Genomic DNA, 20,018 nt, shown 5'->3' on the forward strand with positions numbered 1-20,018 from the left:
CAGAGTTAGACAGTGAGAGAGAGAAACAGAGAGAAAGGTCTTCCTTCCGTTGGTTCACCCCACAAATGGCAGCTACGGCCGGCGTGCTGCACCAATCCAAAGCCAGGAGTATGCACCCATGCGGGTGCAGGGGCCCAAGCACCTGGGCTATCCTCCACTGCCTTTCCAGGCCATAGAGAGCTGGACTAGAAGAGGAACAACTGGGACTAGAACCCAGCGCCCATACAGAGGGATGCTGGCACTGCAGGCGGAGGATTAACCAAGTGAGCCACGGCTCCGGCCCCTTCACTAGCGCTTTTATCAATTACTAATCTACAGTAGAAGAGAAACTTATCAGTCAATTTTGGCCTGGAAAAAATAAGGTTAGTATTTTCATTAAAATGTCATAATTAAGTGGATGTTTATCATTGTAACATTTTTGTAATAGGTTTGGTGTAGAAATAACAAAGGGAACCACAGACATTCAAGGATTGGTGGGGCTGCAGAATTCTAGCTTAGTGACAGGGAGACATAGGCAGAGTACAGTAAGGAGAATGATAATTTATAAAAAGAAAATGTGAGGAAGACCAACTGTCAATTTTACATATCATAAGAGCTAGAAATTTGATGCATGTATCTCTCAGCTTCATAATTGTTCCATACTTTATTGTTCACTATTCAGTCTTTATCTGGAATTACTACAGGGAATTGCTCTTGGATGAACACGTGAAATTAAGCAAATGAGTAAATTCTAGAATGTCCATGCAATTCTGGCTCAGGTTCAAAACAATACCCATGTGTTTTGGAAGTCTGCCAGAACAGAGGGACATCCTTAGGGAGCACAGGCTGTGTTAACAACCAGCAAAGAAGGCTTAATTATATCAACTAATTCTATCATTATTAGGAATATCTCAGCTAATACAAAATTACTTTAGATGTAGTAGAGAAGATATCCAAATGGCTTGGTTTAGCTTTATTTAAATTACATGGAGTAAACAGGTGAAAAGTCAGACATCCACCTTTCTGGTTACTTAGTATGAAAACTCTTAACATTGCTGTGTCAATTTACAAAGGAAGACACTTATCCAGGAAAAAGCAGTAACTTGTCTCCCATCCATCAAAAGCTAGTTTGCTTTTAATGCAGTAAATATAATCTAAATTTTTCTATAGATTTGAAATATTATTGAAAGAGTGTTTCTTCCTATATTTTCAAGTCATCCTAATTCACAGTACCTCCTCCACACTCACTTTCTCTCTCCACACATCACCTTTTACAACTTTTTTGAAAGCCAAAGGAAACAGACTTAAAGCAAGTCAGAACCTTTTTATGTTGACTGTATATACAAGCTGTATATGTACCTGAAGTGTCTAGTAGAATGATATAATTTTATTTTCTATATAATCTTACTCTCAATCCCATAATGATGTCATCAACATTTATTTAGTTCTGGGCTTGCATTCTGGCTTATCTCCTTGTTAGTAATGTTATGCAGAGAAGGCCATTTAGGTTGCCTAAATTAACACATCTACTGCAATAGGGACATAGGACCCACTTCATAGGGTTGGGAGGAGAAATTATTAAAAACTAAAATACTTAGGATAGTGCCTATTACAGTAGATGCCGAGTGAACAGTGACTCTCTCTTTGCTGTAGTGAGAGGAAAACATCACATGCTTTGAGAAGCCCAGGTGATATGATAGGTAAAGCTTTCGGTTTGATATGAAAATATTTTAGAATTAGCTCTATCATTTAGGGGGTATTGTTCTCAGACTAGTGACTTAGAGATCCCTAAACTTGAAATTTTCCTATGCAAAATATGAATAATCTCTCTTTTTTATTATGAGACTCGTGAGAAAAAGGTATGGAGATGTGTCTGAGAGCATTTTTAAATATAAAGTCTTATTGCTGTTGCCGTATCATGTATTTTTAACCTGCTGGGCATTATCAAGTCTACAAATACATGGAAGAGACCACTGATCTCTATCCTAAAGAGTCTTACAAACAAGTATCAAATAGCAGATCTATTTGCAAGAATAAATAGGTGATACAATGAGTTTTAAATGAGACTTTTAACAAATTTCGTAAACTCTGACTTCAGAGTGTTGTTCATCTAAGGGTCATCTTTTCTGGTGAACCAAAGCTATTATGACAACGCATTAATACCACAAAAATCACACATCCCGTAGCCTTTGAAAATGACATTCTCCTAACATGCTACTCATATACATCTGTAGCTCCTATGCAGAGGCTTTTTTCCTCTAGTTACAAAAAAAAATCTAGAAGTTATCTTTCTCCCTTTGATATCTGGCTGCCAGTTTCTGGGACTCACTGTGCTGGAACACTATCTCAGGCCATCAACAGCTACCACATTTCCAGATCTTCAGTATTTATTGCTCCTGACATCTCTTGGGGCCATTGCCTGTACTTGCATTCAGCTTCTGTGTATTTAACTGCCCAAGCATTTATTAGGAGCCAAAGCAGGAATAGTAACATTCGGTAGATATCATGAGGTCACCATCCATCTAAGCATCTGTGTTGAATTTTTGCCACAGGGTCTTGCATTGATTATTATCTGGGATAAGTCCCAAAATATTGTGTTCTCTAAAGAGAACCAGAGTATGGCTTTGAACTCAGAGTAAAAGAGACAGCAGAGCTTTTATAAAAATTACAATTCATCTGCAGAATAAATGCTGTTATTTTTGGAAAGATCATTCTTGGTTTCTTTTTTTTTTTCAATGTGGAAACTTTATGAAGGGTAAAACACAAGATCACTTGTTTCTATAATTTAAATGCATCACATGATTTCAACAGAAGTATCTTGTGGCTTGTATACACGCCATCTAGTTTATACTACAATATATAGATACTTAGTATATTATAGTACAGTTGCTTTAGCTTATTTGGCACATTTCCCTTAAGTTTTTTTTTTCAATATATTTTTTCATTCTAATTATGCTATAGATTCCTAGAACATTTAAAGATCACCTGGCCATTCAATATTACTTTATAGAAAAAGTATGTGAAGCTTATAATGAAGGGACTTACCCAAGATGCCTCTTCTGGTTAATGGCAAAATACTGCTTGAGGAAGGCAGGGATCATTTTTATTATTTACAATATAGTTTCCTCCTCTCCCTATATTCTTCACTTCCTCTGATGCCAATAAAGAAAATAAGCATATATATTTTTGACACATATGTTCAAATTATAGTAAAAGAAATGGATTGAATAGTTGAAAGAAATTAAAAATATTGAAAAATGAATAAAAATTTGTATGTACTTTTAATTAAAATCTGCTTAAGGCATAGATGGCCCAAGAGCTTCAGTTCCTGCACCCATGTGGGAGACCTGGAAGAAGCTCCTGGTTCCTGGCTTTGTCCTGGCTCTGGCCTGGCTCTGGCCTGGCTCTGACCTGGCCACTGCAGCCAATTGATGAGTGAACCAGTGGATACACGATCTCTCTGTGTGTGCCTCTCCCTCTCCCTCTGTAAATCTGATTTTCAAATAAATACATCTTTAAAAGTAAAACTATCACTAAATTTGTAAACTTTAAAAATTCTGATTCTAGCCAGTGCCACGGCTCACTAGGCTAATCCTCCACCTAGCGGCGCTGGCACACCAGGTTCTAGTCCGGGTCGGGGTGCCGGATTCTGTCCTGGTTGCCCCTCTTCCAGGCCAGCTCTCTGCTGTGGCCAGGGAGTGCAGTGGAGGATGGCCCAAGTGTTTGGGCCCTGCACTCCATGGGAGACCAGGAGAAGCACCTGGCTCCTGGCTTCAGATCAGTGGGGTGCACCGGCCGCAGCGCACTGGCAGTGGCAGCCGTTGGAGGGTGAACCAACGGCAAAAGGAAGACCTTTCTCTCTCTCTCTGTCTCTCTCTCTTTCACTATCCACTCTGCCTGTCAAAAAAAAATTCTGATTCTAAAATATTTTCTAACTGCAAAATGTGTCCTATTTAATTATGATATAAATTAAATGCAGTTGTAGATTTTGACATATACAAATGAACATACACAACTTAGTCAATACTGCCTGAGTTCAAAGAGTTCACATTTTAGAAGTTCATTAGGTATAATAACAATGCATAGAGATATTTGCATTAAAATATCCCTAGTCTTCAGTTAAGAAATGAATTAATACTTGTAAGATATAATGCCTACTGACCAAAACTGAAAACTTTACAACAATAAATCACATATGAATGTACATGTTTATTCTAAGAGCTAACATGTGCAAAAGCAGAAGCTAATCAACACCTTGGAGTATTAAAGTTTGGGTTACAAATCTAAATTGGTGAACTGCAGGTTTTGCAGAATATTTCCTGGGCACAATCTGCAATAACACTGGGCCCCAAATGACTTGTGAATGGAAACCTGGGGATTTTCCAAGTTTCTTAGTTAGTTTTGCTTTATACTCAACTAAAAACCACTTAAGCCAGCAGTATAGCTGTCAAGTGGGAGGGAATAGATAGGTTATAATGAGTCTGTGTTGATCAGGGAAAATTTCAAATGATGATGATGAGAATGCCTTAATTTTAATATGATGGTAGAACATCATACTCAAATGTACATGCCATTCCAAGTAAATAGTAGTGGATAAACAAATGTTAGGAATATCAACAACTATAAAGTGCCATCAATCTATTAATCCACTCTAGCAGATCTGAATTTGTGCAGTGATTACTTCCTTTGGTCTACTCTAAAAATATTGTTAGCACTCAGGTTTCCATTTCCTGTTGTTTGCTATTATTGATCAATGAAATCTCCCTGAGCAACCAATTAATCCATATTCACCTTGAATCCTTGCACTAAGATATTTATCAGACATCAATTCTTAGAGAATCAACTAGCAGCATTCATTTCAGAGAAACTAAAACTTTGATGAGCTAATGTGTCTTATTTGGGGATACTCATTGAACTTTTAATCATCACTCAGCATTCTACACTAAACAGTATAAAACTCTAAAATCAGAAGGTAATTATTTCAGGCCTTTTCTTCATTTTTGTTTCGGGGATTATACTCCCAGGCTTGCTTGCTCTGCGATTTTTGTTTCAGTAATTTACTATATAATTTGAGACAAATACACTGGAGTATTATCTCCAAAGTTAATTCTTCCAATATATACGGGAAATTCTATTTCATTATTCTATTAAAATATGGCCTCTCCAGCACTGTGACACAGCTGGTTAAAGCCCCAGCCCCTTATGGGCACCAGTTTGAGTCCCTGCTGTTCCTCTTCCAATCTAGCTTGCTGCTATGGCCTGAGAAAACAGTCGAAGATGGTCCAAATTCTTGGGCCCCTGCACCCTTGTGGGAGACCCAGAAGAAGCTCCTAGCTCTTGGCTTCAGATCAGCTCAGCTCAGGCCATCATGGCCATTTGTGGAGTGAACCAGCAGATGAAAGACCTCTCTCTGTGTCTTCTATCTCTCTTTGACACTCTGCCTTTCAAATAAATAAAATCAAAGATCATTTGTTCCTTTCAAAAGAATTTGACGAGGATCAGCAATTAGCTAGGTTTGCACAGTTTTCAGTAAAAATATCAATGAGAACACGGACTAGTCAGAGAATATTGGCATAAAAACAGATGCAAAGATATAGCAATGGAGAGTGTAAATTACCTAACTGAAAAAAAAAAAACAACTTTCTATTGTGGGGAAGATTAACAATGGTATAAACTACTGGCAGGAAAACTCAGTAAATCAAAGAACTGTTATGAAAGCCACAGTGAGAAATTGTGAGAGACTCTGGGAATGGCATTGCAGGTGGAGAGTGCCAAACCCAAGAGACTATTCTATGGTTATAGGACAGTCAAGCACAAGGTGAGCACCGAGTCAATTTTCTTGTATGTTCCTATGGTTGTAATTTTTCAAGATCCACCTAGTACTCTGAACACATATTTATAAAACACTGCTAGTTGAACAATATGAATGGTTGGTCCATTTGCCTTTACTCTCCTACATCCATTTGTCTAATTTCTACATTTTCTATCAGTACTCTATACAACTAGCATCAGTTTCAGCTTACAACAGAATTTCCTACCTGTGGAGAAGCACCAGTCCATCATAAGATTGTTTGACTTAACATAGTACCTTGGGCAAATGTAAGAGTTGCTCGTTGTTCTTCCCAGTAAGGACTAGACAGGGTCCGTTTATTTCTTTCCTCTCATAATTTTAATCAGGATGAATAGGTCAGAGTTCCTCAATTTAGGAAATCATAAATTACTGGGGCTAAAATGTGGCAAAACAGAAATCCAAAATTAAATGCAAATTTTCCAAAACAAAATATCTGAGTGTCAAATGGTTTTTAGGCATCTTGCTTACAACAGTACCAATGTGGCTGTTACAATTGCCAGAAATACTATGTGTTTTGTGAGATAATAAGCCTAGTAAAGGTGTAGACTAGTTTTTTTTTACCAATGAAATTGTAAACACACTGTGAAATTGATGAACCATGGGAGTCATGGCAAATTTGGTGCACAGAAAAGATAGATGTATCAGACAAAAAAAAAAAAAATACTGTCAAATGCAGAATGCTTTGCCGTTTTCTGGTAAGGTAAAAATGGTCCCATGAAGAAGCTAAACCACTCTACCAACACATTTTAATTGAATGCCTCACAGTCACATTCAGCAGGCTAAAATTTTGAACAAGATACACGTGACACTTGATTCACCTGAATATTATATTCCAGTAGGGGTGACAGACACAAAATAAGGAAAATGACCAACAGAATCATCACAACTTGTGACAATGCCTGTTAAGGGAAAGAGAAAGCATTACTAGAAGAAATTACTGAATAGAAAGTAAGGGGGTCAAGAAGGCAGATAACAAAATTTAGCAATGCTACTTTCTGCCTGTCAGATAGTTCCTCTCTTACACGACATTGAACTTATTAAGAAGAAAGATAATTGTATTCACTCATTCTACAAATATTTATTGAGTTGCTATTAATTACTAAGTTCTGAATCAGGAAATTTGCCACTAACCCTTCTGACATATTAAGTATATACTGTAACATTTAAGATAATTCCTCCTTTTTAATACAGTCTATTCAAGTAAATTCACCAACTAAACTTTCTGAAATATATATTATTTTAAAATTTCACCTGACATATTAAAATTGTTAATATTGATGTGTGATATATGCGTGATATATCATTACATATATGTATTATATAATGGCCAATTAGGGTAAACACAACTATCTCATCAAACATTTAACATTTATGGTAAAAGCATTCAAAATTCTTTCTTCTATTTTTTATTCTTTATAGAGAAATAAATGGTGCATTGTAATTATCTCAGCATTTTTTTGTTTCCCCTCTTTGTTCCATGACTGAAAAAGGAAACAAAAAAAGAAATTTACTCACTGTGATTAATTTTATGTGTCAGCCTGAATGGGCTAAAGTTGCCCAAATAATTGGAAAACCATTACTCGTGAATGATTTTTGGGTGTGATATGAGGGTGTTTCTGGTTAGCATTGCAGTTGTAGATTGAGTCAAGACTGCCATCACCAAGGTGCACATCTCACAACTGAAGATCCAAGTAGAACACAAAGTAGAGGAAAAGCAAACTTGTTCCTTCTGTTTAGGTTGAGACAGCCATACACTGCCTTCTTACATTTGGGGATTTTATGACTCAGGCTAGATTTTTTTTTAAGATTTATTAATGTGTTTGAAAAGCAAGTTGACGGGGGAGAGAGAGAGGAAGGGAGGGAGGGAGGAGGAGAAAGAGAGAGAGTCTTTCATCTGATGGTTCACTCCTCAAATGACTGCTACTGTCCAGGTTAGCAAGAGTGTGAAACCCCATTTGTCTCTGACATGTGGGTGTCAGAGGCCCAAACACGTGACCTGTTTTCTGCTGCTTTCCCAAGACCATTAACAAGGAACCAGATCAAAAGCCAAGCAGCCAGAACTCTAAATGATACTCCAATATGGCATGGCAGTTTAAGCTGCTGCACCACAACACTAGCCCCTGAGGCTAGGACTTGTACCCTTGTCTCTTCCCTCCAGGTTCTCTGGCCTTTGGATACCCAGGATTTACACTATTGGTTTCTCTGGTTCTTACGCCTTCAGACTCAGAATTTGCACAAAATTGAATAAGCAGCTTTCCTTGTCCTCCAGCTTGCAAAGCAGAAAGTAGGACTTCTCAACCTACAATAGCATATGAGCCAATTCGCAGAATCCTTCTCTCCTTACATCCCACCAGTGTTTCTCTGGAGAAGTCTAATACATAAAGGTAAGTGCAACATCATTATTAAGTGTATAATTTGAGAGAAAACTCAACAATGTAGCTCTATGAAATACAATGCTTTCACCTTATTAAGCAAGAGACAACAAAACTCCTTGTTGAGATAGAAATGTAATTGACCAGAACTGAACATTTCCAAAATTAGACAAGTTCTTATTTTAACATATTGCAGTTTCAGTAACATTGGAAATAAAACAAAATTTCAAAGTAAAACTAAGGCAAAAAGTATTCTTCAAATGTACAAAAATGATTTTAAAGTGAGGTTATAAAAATAACTTATTGTAGGGGTGGATATTTGCTTGATGCTTAGGATACCATTTGGGACACCTGTGTCTGATATCAGGGTGCCTGGGTTCCTGACTTCACACATGTTTTACCCGTCCTGTGATGAAGTAGGTGATGGTTCAGCGCATCTGAATAGGAGACCTGAATTAAATTCCCAGTTCCCAACTTCAGCTTGTTGTGTGCATCTGGGGAGTGAACCAGCAGATGGGTGGTCCCTCTCTGTCTCTCTCTCTCCCTGTTTTTTTCTCTCTCTTTCTCTCCCCTGACTCTGAAATAAAAATTTACATAGTTTAAAACTAGCCTTTTTAGTATCATGCAAAGTACAAGCATGTGATTAATGTCAAAAATCAGAGAGAACAATCTACAGACATAAGGAAAAATATTGCAAATAAATCAATTGCATTGCTACTTTTTGAAATACTTAAATGTATTGATTCACTGAAACATATTTTGATGGATATTTCTTTTTCAAATTTTTTCTACTATCTCTTCTAGCGAGTATGTTTTCCTAAAATAAATCAGTGTTCTATTTTCTTCTACTAAGATTAAGAGCAATGGAGTGTGAAAAATTTTTAAACACTTCCATTTTCCAATTTACATAGTTTCCCACCTACTCTGGAGTCATTTAAAATAACTAAATGGATGGCTCTGTGTAAACTACTACTAAAGTGAAAATTAGAAAGCCAAAGCTTAAATTGAATGTATCAAAATATAAATGTTTCACAAATACTTCAAAAGGATAATTAATGAAAAACAAAACAGTAATAACTGATTCTAAATAAAGGTATAAAACACATTAGTAGCATATACTCAAAACACAGGGAAGAAAAATTGTTGAATTTTATATATGAGCCTATTTAGTAAAAATTTGGAGAAAGGGAAAATATAAATATCCCAAACAAGACAGTCTTTGTAAAAGGACTTAGCTTCTATAGCAAAGAAGAAGGCAAAAAAGAAATTTTTGGAAAGCATTTGAGTATGAAAATGATTACCCAGACCTCATCCCTGGATTTAATTCAATAAGAACTCTATGTTTTACTTGAGACCTGTAATATTTTGGCATGTGACATATATATGCTATAGCCCAAAATAAGAGATTGTAGAATAACTATCTGTAAATAGATTCTAAGTAAATATGTAATGAGTGATTATTTTGTTGTAAGACAGTTTTACAATCCCTTAGAACAAACTGATGGGGAGTTAGAAGTCAAAGAGTGGGCAGAAGTATAACCATATGAAATTCCATGAAGAAAAGACAGAGCATGTTCAGTTACTCAACAACCTGCATTCATTTTCCATCTGAAAAACTGACTCCTGGGAAAGATTATGTTCATGACTGCCACATTACACTGGAGGGATCCCTGAGAGTCTATAAAGATGTTGCTCTGGTATCTGCTATCAGAGAGACCTCAATTTAAATGTCAAATTCTAACTTTTCTAAGCTTTGTAACTTCAGCCAAGTTATGTTAATTCTATAGTGAGGTTCATCATCTGTAAAAAGGCTAATAATTCATACTTTATAGAGATGAAGATTCAATGTGATAATGTATGTAAAGATAAAGGTCTTAGTATAGAATTATAAATCAGTTAGCAGTCAACAAAGATTAGCTATCATTCTATTAACTTTCTTAGTATGCTAGTATGGTGTCAGTCCACATAATAAGTACTCAAAGCAGTACTTTACTCTTATAGTACATTAATAATTTAAACCAGGATAAAGAAAATGACTATGGCTTATGACAATGATGTGTTGTCTTAAAACAAAAGTCTAGATAAGAAGGTCAAGAAAGAATCCAAAGACAACAGCAGCAGGGGACTGTTCATATATTAATCACAAGCTTGACAAGAGATAATAAGTGTGTCAGGTCAGCAATATTAGCATCAAATGTCTAGAAACCTTCTCTCCTAAGAAATCCCTTGTGAAAACATTGTGCAATAATAGAGTGTGTGTAGCACGCAGACACTTTTAAGAATATATTCCTGGGGCCAGTGCTGTGGCATAGCAGATAAAGCTGCCACCTCCAGTGCCATCATCCCATATGGGTCGCCGGTTGAAACCCTGCTGCTCCACTTCCAATCCAGCTCTCTTCTATGGCCTGGGAAAGCAGTAGAAGATGGCCCAAGTCCTTGAGCCCCCACACCCACATGGAAGACCTGGAAGAAGCTCCTGGCTCTTAGTTTTGGATCGGCTCAGCTCCGGCCATTGCAGCCAATTAGGGAGTTAACAAGCGGGTGGAAGACACCTCTTTCTCTCTCTCTCTCTCTTCCTCTCCTTCTCAATCTGCATAACTTTCCCAAATAAATAAATAAATAAATAAATCTTTAAAAAAGAATATATTCCAGAGTTTTAGCAATGGGATTAATGCATTGTACACACATAAAGAATTCAGTAATGCAAATAAAGATGTTATTCCCAAATACTATGTAGTGTTTTTTTAGGGCATGCTTGTCATGGCTTCCCCAGAAGTAAACAAAAACTGAACTAATATTTCTTTGAAAATCTTTCAATATCTAACATTTCAGTTTCTATGATAGCTATAACACTATCATTTCCCAGAGCAGTGTTACCAAAACCCACACACTAGCATCAGCTACTGGAGTCTCAAATTCCCCCCAAAATAGCCCTCAGCAACTGTCAGATGAATGTCAACTGATCTTGACAATCAGCTCTTGAAGGCCTTGGGAAAAGTAATTCTGGTCCCTGGTGTAATCTCTTCAAGAAACTCCTGAATAAATTAGGGTGTCTGGATTTGAGTAAAACAGGCTTGAGGCCCACTACTCATTGTCCAAACTAGGGATTATATTTTAGATTCTTCTAGGGGTATCTAGGTACCTAAATGAATGTTCTTTGAACAACTAAGATAGAAATTAATGTGGGTTACAGTTGGAAATATGGACACAAATTATAAATTTATATTTTGAATTTACTGGAAATTCAAACATCAATTAAAGTCACAAATGCTGTGCATTTTCCATTACATAAGGCAAAAGCTGAGTCATGTTGGTTGACTCATTTATTGGAGGGCTTTTTCCCTTGAGATATCAGTCAGCTATCGTATATTTTTAAAATATTTTCAGATTCTGTGCTTTATATCTTAAAGTTTGCGATGATTATGGTGTCCTTTGCCTGTCTTATGTTTTAAATTTGATTAACTCAAATTTAAATCCTTCAAAGTTTAACATTAGTGTGTTTTATTCTGGCTTTCCTCATGGTATTATTAAAGGCTTTCTTCCATTTTATAGTTTCTTTAATTGCTTACATATGCACTCGATCTAGTACTTTGGGATATGATTTGAGATAGACCCGCACAATGTTTTCCTCCAGAGGTATAGCCATTTCCTCCAACACCATTTTTTAAAATTATTTTTTCATCAATTCAGTTATCAAATATCATGTTCAGCAATCCACATAAATATAAACTTGGATTCCTTTGGTCATTACTTGTTTAATTCAATACTATAGCACCAGATTCAGCTACAGTCATTTTTAAGACTTTTTTATTTTTTATTCAGAGTGTTGCTCCTTTCCTGCATCATAATATTTGCTTTTAATTTGACAGAAAAATCTTGCAAATATATGAATCTGAAAACTAGCATGTAATCCCACTCTAAACCAATTCTTTCTGGAATTTGATTACACTATCTTTGACTCATAAATTAAAGTGAGACAGTTGTATTTCACATGAATCTGAGATGAAAGGATATTCATCAAAGCTAGGTCCATTGGGAAAGAGACTTGGAGACCAACAGAGACTTGGAGACATGGATGATCACTCACTAAGAAGAGCCATATGAAAGAGAACTGAAATAAACAGAGAGTTGTCAGAAAATGTTGAAATGCTACAGACACAGAGAAAGCCTCTTCCCACCCTATTGGAAGCTCTGAAATTAGAAAAGCAAACCAATGTTGTCCCAACTTGTGATGAAAAGATCCAAATATCTTAATCAGTCAGGCATTGGATATGAAGAACATGACCTTGGGAGAAGCAGTTTATTTAGCTAAGGCAATTTCTAATGGGAGTGATTGCTGAGGGCTATCTGTCTACAGCACTTCTAGCAATGTGGAAATAACGCTCACTGAAGAAGAATCTGGGTAGAATATCACAGTGTCTACCACTAACACTTCACATGATCGATTCTTTAAATCCAGATTCTGTCTTCACTTACTGTAGGAGTAAGGAACTATATATTTTTTTCATATAGATCTTGGCAATTTGAATATTATTTAATAAATTTAATAAATTCTATTACTAAGGGGAAATTCTTCGTTTGTTTATTCATTTGAAAGGGCAATTCTTCATTTTTAATTCACATTACTTTCTTTCAATCCATTGTAGAAAGCAGTTGATCTTTGCAAATGACTCTAACAACTTTTATTTCATTTACTTTTCTTGGTTTTATTTTGTTGGTGTTGTTAAATGCTTGGTAAATGTATTTTTAGTCTCTTTTCTATAAAGAATATGTTGGAAGATGACAGTGATTTCCTCAGTGCTGCACAGGCCTTGTTCAATAAATCAAATAAAAATGCAATTGAAAGCCTTAACTACAGACTTGTTGAGGCAGAAGAAAGGATATCTGAGTTAGAAGACCAACCTCTGGAAATTTTATAGTCAGACAAAATAAAAGGAGAAGAAATTGGAAAACTAAAAACACTGTTGGAGATTTATGGGATGCTGTCAAACAATCCAACATATGGACCTTATATGGTCCTGAAGTCATGGAAAGAGAAAATAGATTATAAGGCCTTTTTTACTGAAATAATTAAAGAAAATTTCCCAATTTGCAGAAAGGGACATCCAAGTAAAGGAAGCACACAAAATTCCTAACAGATATGACCAGAAATGATCTTCACCAAGACACATTGTAATCAAGCTTTCCGCAGTAAAACCTAAAGAAAAGATTCTAAAATGTGCATGAAATGCCAGATTACTTTCAGAGGATCTCCAATTAGACTCACAGCTGACTTCTCATCAGAAACTCTACAGCTAGAAGAAAGTGGCAAGATATATTCTCTATCTTAAAAAAATTGCTCATCTAGAATGGCGTACTCTGCAAAGCTCTCGTTTATAAATGAAGATGAAATAAAGATCTTCAATAACAAACAGAAAAAGAATTTGTCACAATTTGTCAAGCCTTACAAAAGATGCTTAAAGATGTGGTACACTCAGAAACACAGAAACGTGGTCATCACTATGAAAGAAAGGTGAAGGCAGAAAATCTCCCAGTAGAAGTCCAAAATAAGTCCAAAGTAAATAATAGGGATATTTATATATACATAATATTTGGAAGAGCCAAATCATTATTTATCAATTGAAACTTTGAATGTAAACATCTTTAACCCTCCATTTAAAAGACACAGACTGGTTGAACGGATTAAAAAACAAGACTCATCTATTTGCTTCCTATAAGAAACACATCTCACCAACAAACATACATGTAGACTGAAAGTGAAAGGATATAAAAAGATATTGCAAGGTAACAGAAACTAAAAAGAGCTGATTAAAGCATCCTAATACCAGCCAAAATATACTTTAACACAGAAACTATGGCACTATGCAATTATTATGCAATTATTAATTTTTATTAATTATTTAATTAATTTAATTAATTATTAAAGGATCATCTCAAAACATGTTAATATAATAAATGTATATGCACTCAACTACAAGACACCTGGCTATTTGAAAGAAATGTTAATAGATCCAAAGGCAGACATACAATAGTAATGGGGGGCTTCAATACTCCACTTTCAGCAATGGACAGATGAACCAGAGAGAAAATCAGCAAGGAAACAACAGAGTTAATTGACATTATAGATCAAATGAATATCTACAGAACTTTTAACCTACAGAATATACATTCTGCTGATCAGTACATAGAACATAGACCATATTCTAGGCCATAAAACAAGTCCCAACAAACTCAAAAAACTTGAAATCGCATCATAAATCTTCATTGACCACAATGGGATGAGGCTGGATATCAAAAACACAAGAATCTCTAGAACTTATACAAACAATGGAGACTAAACAACATGTTGCTGAATGAACACTGGGACACAGGAGAAATCAAAAGAGAAATAAAAAAATTTCTGGAAACAAATGAAGATGACAGTAAAATATATCAAAACTTATAAGACACAGCAAAATCAGTGTTAAAAGAAAAGTTTATAGCAATTGCTGCCTACACCAAGAAATTGGAAAGGCATCAAATAAATGAGATATCAATGCATCTCAAGGACTTAAAAACAACTCCAATTCTTCTCAAGATATTCGAAACAATTGAAAGGCAGGGAATCCTCCCAAAATCCTTCTTCGATGCCAACATCTCCTTAACTCCTGAACCTGAAACAGATACAACAGAGAAAGAGAGCTACAGGCCAATTTCTCTGATGAACATAGATTCAAAAATCCTCAACAAAATACTAGCCATTTGAATGTAACAATACAGCAGAAAAATTATTCACCTGGACTAAGTGGAATTTATCCCTGGTGTGCAGGGAGGGTTCACCATCCACAAATCAATCAATACGATACAACACTTTAACAAACTGAAGAACAAAAAATGCATGATTATCTCAATAGAAGCAGAGAAAGCATTTGATAAAATATAGTATCCTTTCATGAAGAAAACATTAAGTAAATAGGGTGTAGAAGGAACACTCTTCAACACAATCAAGGTAATCTATGCCAAAACCATGTCCAGCATCCTACTGAGTGGGGAAAAGTTGGAAGCATTCCCAATAAGACCTGTAACCAGAGAAGGATGCCCACACTCACCATTGTTTAATATAGACCTGCAAGTTTTAGCCAGAGCCATTAGACAAGAAAAACAAATCAAAATGATTCAAATTGGGAGAGAGGAAGTCAAACTATCCCTACTTGAAGATGACATGACTGTATATATAAAAGATCCAGAAGATTCCACTGAGAGACTATTGGGACTCTTTAATAAAAGAGTTTGGTAAAGTGGCAGGATATAAAATCAACATACAAAAATTAGTAGCCTTTGTATACATAGACAATGCCATGGCTGAGAAAGAACATCTAAGAATAATCCCATTCACAATAGCTACAAAAAAATTAAATACGTAGGAATTGGTCTAACCAAGGACACCAAAAATCTCTACGATGAGAATTACAGAACAATAAAGAAATAGAAGAAGATCTTAAAAATGGAAAAATCTTCCATGCTCGTGGATAAGAAGAATAAAGATAATCAAAGTGTTCATAATACAGAAAGCAATTTACAGATTCAATGTGATACCAATCAAAATATCAAAGAGATTTTTTTCAGATTAGAAAAAAACACAGGAGACCCTAAATAGCTAAAGCAATCTTATACAGCAAAAACAAAGATGGAGGCATCACAATACCAGATTTCAAGACATAGTAAAGGGTAGTTACAATCAAAAAAGCCCTGTACTGGCACAAAAAACAGACTTCCAGACCAATGGAACAGAATAGAAACTACAGAAATCAATCCATGCATCCACAACCAACTTATCATTGACAAAGGAGCAAAAATCAATCCCTGGTGCAAGGATATTCTCTTCAACAAATGGTTCTGGGAAAATTGGATCTCCACATGCAGAAGTATGAAGCAAGACCCCTTACTTACACCTTAAACAAAAATCCACTCAAAATGCATTAAAGACCTAAATCTATGACCCAATATCATCAAATTATGAGAGAACATTGAGGAAACCCTGCAAGACATTGACATTGGCAAAGAGTTCTTGAAAGAGACTGCAGAGGGACAGGCAATCAACTCTAAAATTGACAGATGAGATTCCATCAAATTGAGAAGCTTCTACACTGCAAAAGAAACACTCAAGAAAGTGAAGAGGCAACCAATAGAATGAGAGAAATTATTTACAAACTTTATAAATGATAAAGGATTAATAGCTAGAATATACAAAAAATCAAGAAACTCCACAACAACAAAACAAACAACTCAATTAAAGACTTAAGATATTTTTCTTTTTTTTTCCCTTTTTATTTTTATTTATTTATTTATTTTAGTGAGAGGTAAAATAGCAAGGTTTATTAGGGAAGGGACATCCGTAAGAACGCATGGGCACCTCTCCAAACAGGACCTGAGAGACTGGGGGTGGGGGAGGAGTGAGGTTACATGGTTGAGTAGAAAGATTACACCTGACCAGGCCAAGCAGGCGGCTCAGCAGAGAGGCAGAGGGCTGAGCGCGAAGTCCGGTTGAGGAGTCCGGGGGGCCTTTTAAGGAGATGGGTCTTGCTTCCCCACCTCTGCCCCTCTTGGAACAAAGGGCTTTTTGAATGTAAATAGAAAAACTTCTCTCTTGAAGGTCTGAAATGAAGGACTTTATGGATGCAAATGTTATCAGACAGGAGGAAGGGAGCAGGGTGTTTGAGATGCAGATACTGGGCTGCACCTGGGAGATTGTGGAAGATTTGTCAGGCAGAAGGGGTGGGGACCCCCTCACCTGGCAGGTTATCAGGTGGAAGGGGGCAGGGCAGTGCAGGATGTGAATACCGGGCTGCCCCTGAAACACCATTGGGACGACCTTGAGATGCAGCATATGCTGGACATAGATGTCTTCTCTCTAGGCCTTCATGTCACACACACATAAGCTCATAACTGACTTCCTACCTAATATTCCTCCCTCAAGAGGTAACACCCAAAATTCTTCTTTGGGATTATGGAAAGAGTTCTGTTTTCTGTAACTTCTTCAAAGCTGGCATGTGGGCGTTGAGGGGGATTTGGGTATTTCCTCTTGCTATCTGTCTTATTGTGTGCGACAGTGGCCTTGGAAAGACTGTGCTGCTCGGTCCAGAGGGCTGCTCATGTCGTCCAGTGGAATGGGCTGGAAGCCTTGTCTGACGACCATTTGGAGTTTGACAGCTTTTAGTCTGAGCAACTGGTGTGGCAAACAGACAATGCCACGAAGCAGCCCCCTAATCCTCATCATGACAACATTGCTGATCGGGATCCCCCTGAAGATGAACGAAGCTTGCCGGCTCACTCCAAGCCAAACCCATGCCACCACCTCAGTTGGTTCGCTGGCAGTTCCAAACCATTCATGCACTTAGGACAATGGAATCAAAACAGCAGGGTTTGTACAATGGGCAAGGAACAATCAAACCCTGCTCTGTATTGGGAGGGATACAGCTGAAAATCAATGGCCTAAAGGGAGAACACCGATCCCGGCACATCAAAACTGGTCACACTGTCGGACACCAGGGTATACCCCTATCAATTCTGGAAGGGAGGCCTTATTGATGCATTGGCTGAAACTGTTAGAGTGACTCTTGTGGTCAATTCCTCCCTCTCTGTCGAAAGCGGCAACCTCTGGCCACATCCAGCTGCCTCGGCTGGTACGTCATCCCCTTGTGCAAATACAGCCGATTCTCCCACCAACCTGCCAACCAACAACATCCTGGGAGTTCCCTCCACCAAAAAGGAGTCCACAAAAATCACTGGCACAAACTCCACCCCTTCAGCAATCCGACCAAAGGAAGCCCCTGTCCCACTGCCCCCCCCCCCCCCCCCCCCGCGCTGGGCGCTCCAGGCCCTGCCCATGCTAACAATCAAGGTTTAAGAGAACTAGCATGTATTGTCACCAAAACTGTAAACATGACTGCTGCTGCTTTAGCCAACATCTCTGAGGAACTCGATCAGGTCCGGACAGGTGCACTGCGCAACTGGGCTGCCACTGACCACCCACCACTGAAAGATCGTATAAGCTGTGACCTGACTCCTGGAGGCTGCTGCTCCAGTATCTCAAATAATGCTCCCCGAATAAAACATCTTTCAGCAGCCAAAAGGTGAACCCCAGCACATGCTTCCAATCAATCCCTTTTCTCTTGGTGGATCCCAATGGGCCCACCAGCCCTCGATGTTGCCGGGTCCTCCATTGCTGCCCCCGCCCTCCTGTCCGTGCCTGCCCTGCACACTCCAATGCCTCTCCGTGTCCTCCGGTGCTGCCGGATCTGAGATTCCAAAGCTGTGCCCACAGCTCCACCCCCGAGCCAAAAAGGATGGCACCAAATTCTAATGAAGGGCAAGACTCGGTCTCCCTGCACCAACCCAAGACAGGAGCCCCGGAGAACATCCGGGGCGTCCAACGACGGGCAAGGACAAGAAGAGAGGCGGGCAACCCAAGACAGGAACAATGCCTCAAAAAACAAAAAAGGGGGAAATGAGGGCAGCCACAGGTAGCTGCCCCCCCACCACCACCATCCACACTCAAACACATGAATGGAGACTTCCCGGCACAGACAACCAGGCCAAGGAGATTCCAGGAAGAGACAGGAAGAACCCCATCCCACTGCCAAACCTCCCACAAGAGATGATGCAGACAATCAGCCACACCTCTGTCAAGAGGAAGAACCCCACCGGGAACTCCCCAGTCTCCCCAACATGCAAATCCCCTGTGCTCCCTCCTGTGCACAATTGGCCATGCCCAAACACCACTGGGTTTGTTGAACAAGCGAGCGCCGACCAGGACTTGTCCTGGCTCCACCCTCTGCGCCCCGTCCCAGCACTCCCACTCCCCGCCCAGGGAAACCCGGCTCTCTGTGCTGCAGGCCGGCACAGGGCTCTGCATTGGCTGCCTGTCGAGAGCCTGGTTTAGGAACTGTGCTATTTCCCTGTATCTAGGAACCTGTAACCTGATAGAGAAAAACTGGGACTGCCTGAAGTTGGCAGAAATAGGAATTTGCTGCATGGCCTATATCCTCTCTGGGGCTGGTTTTCTCTCCCCAGGGGTGAGGATAAGGGTTAAATAATTACACTCTAATGGACTAGCTATGCTTTGCTTTCCTCTGGATATCTAGTAGCTAGTTTTGCTAGGAAGTTAAGCCAATGTACAAGACTAGAGTCTCAGGTTGGGAAAAGAGACAGACTAACAAATCATTTACATTTAACCATGTACATTATGAATTATTGTGCACCCCCCTCAAGAGATAGGCCCTTTAAGTCCTCAGCGAGGACCTGTCCAAATAGGTGCAGGACTATCTGAGTTAGCTGTTACTGAAAGCCCTGTTTTTAGGGACTGGCAGGGAGGGCTTTCTACGCTTAACACTATTGGATAGATTTTTAAGGCCTGGCTGGATGTGTGAGGCCCAGACCTATCCACGGGGTGCTGGAAGAGAATTGCAAGAGATGCAAATCTCCTTTAAGGGAGGCACCCTGTTGACTTGCATTACATGGCTGGGCTAGGAGGAGAGCCGAATAGGAGGCTGATAGAAATAGGCAACTTGCGTTTCACTGACCCTAGGCCATCCCTCAATAGCAGTGGCTGGAGCTGGAAGCTGGGCAGAGGCTGGGCAGAGCCAAAGGCTTTTTAGCTCAGGGCCACAGGGTCTGTGGTTCTGAACCAGGAGTCCTTTGACACCCAGGGCAGTTCCGTGTCCAGTGGTCGTGCTCTTGGCAGAGCTGACAGAAGGCATTTGCTGTCACGACAGCTGCTTGCCCAATGCCCTGGCTCCTTATATCAGCAACAGGTGCTGTTTGGGGTGCATTAGCCT

At 38.6% G+C, this 20,018-nt stretch overlaps 1 long non-coding RNA gene across 1 annotated transcript in view; it reads right to left on the reverse strand.

The window, feature by feature from the left end:
- LOC127482892 (uncharacterized) overlaps positions 1–20,018 on the reverse strand; it is a 261,324-nt gene that overhangs the window by 155,064 nt on the left and 86,242 nt on the right. The gene's annotated exons all lie outside the window — the stretch shown is intronic.

The sequence above is a fragment of the Oryctolagus cuniculus genome, chromosome 4 (assembly GCF_964237555.1).
Source record: "Oryctolagus cuniculus chromosome 4, mOryCun1.1, whole genome shotgun sequence".
Lineage (NCBI taxonomy): Eukaryota > Metazoa > Chordata > Mammalia > Lagomorpha > Leporidae > Oryctolagus > Oryctolagus cuniculus.